This window comes from Myotis brandtii, unplaced genomic scaffold (genome assembly GCF_000412655.1).
Source record: "Myotis brandtii unplaced genomic scaffold, ASM41265v1 scaffold470, whole genome shotgun sequence".
In the NCBI taxonomy this organism is placed as follows: Eukaryota; Metazoa; Chordata; class Mammalia; order Chiroptera; family Vespertilionidae; genus Myotis; species Myotis brandtii.
In genome coordinates this window covers 1,808,669-1,809,612 of record NW_005367953.1, presented here as the reverse complement: position 1 = coordinate 1,809,612, position 944 = coordinate 1,808,669, and the positions used below count along the sequence as shown (strand labels likewise).

The 944-nt window shown below is 36.9% G+C and overlaps 1 pseudogene; it reads right to left on the bottom strand.

The window, feature by feature from the left end:
• Nucleotides 1–944, bottom strand: part of LOC102253614 — a 12,598-nt pseudogene that overhangs the window by 10,938 nt on the left and 716 nt on the right.

Here is a 944-nt window from a genome sequence, read left to right as displayed (position 1 = left end):
GTGGCTCAGTTGGTTGGAGCGTCGTCCCATACACCAAAACATTATGGGTTAGATACCTAGGTCATGGGTTCAATCCCATGTCAGGGTGCATACAGGAGGCAACTGGTTGATGTTTCTCTCTCACATCAATGTTTCTCTCTCTCTAAAAAATCAATAAGCGTATCTTCGGGTGAGGATTAAAAAAATGAGTAAATATAAAAAACATATAACAACAGATGATGTCTGCATAATGTGGGAAAACTAGGGCAATAGTTTAGATTTTACTGCACTGTATGCAGTGATGAGAAATCATATTTTAAGTGTGCATAAGATATTTGAGGAGTCCAGAAAAGGATTAGCTTTACTTACATGTAGAATAGACCACAGCCTTTGAGAGGGGATTCTGGGTATTTGAGGAAGCTCCTATTCTCAAAGAATTAACCAGGCATTTCCTGCGGGTATCTAGGATGTCATCAGAAGAGACTCTTTGCCTGGATTTCAAGCAAGGTTTTTCTTTATTTAATTATTTTTTACTAATAAAAAATTATATTTACTTAGAAGCATTCAGAATGTCAACAAAACAGCTGCAACTTTTTTTTGCAATTACAGAGTGGTATTCAGTTAACAGAACAACAATTATTTTGTATAAGCTGCATCAGAGACAACCGAAGATGAAAAAACTACCATCCCCATATAGAACTAATTTGTGCTGTGTACCAAGAACCTGCTTTAAATTTCCATGCCAATTTACAACCCCCATACTGTACCAGGCAAGGTTAGTGGCTATTGAAAACACCACCAGGACAGGGCTTAGCTAAGGACACATTCGGTAGTGTGTTAACTGTACAAAAAAAGACACTGTACAGTTTAAAACATATCTTACACAGCCTTACATTTCAATTTTTTCCTTTAAAAGGAGTGAGTTGTGTACGGGGGGGTTAAATGCTTTATAGACAAGAAAAAAA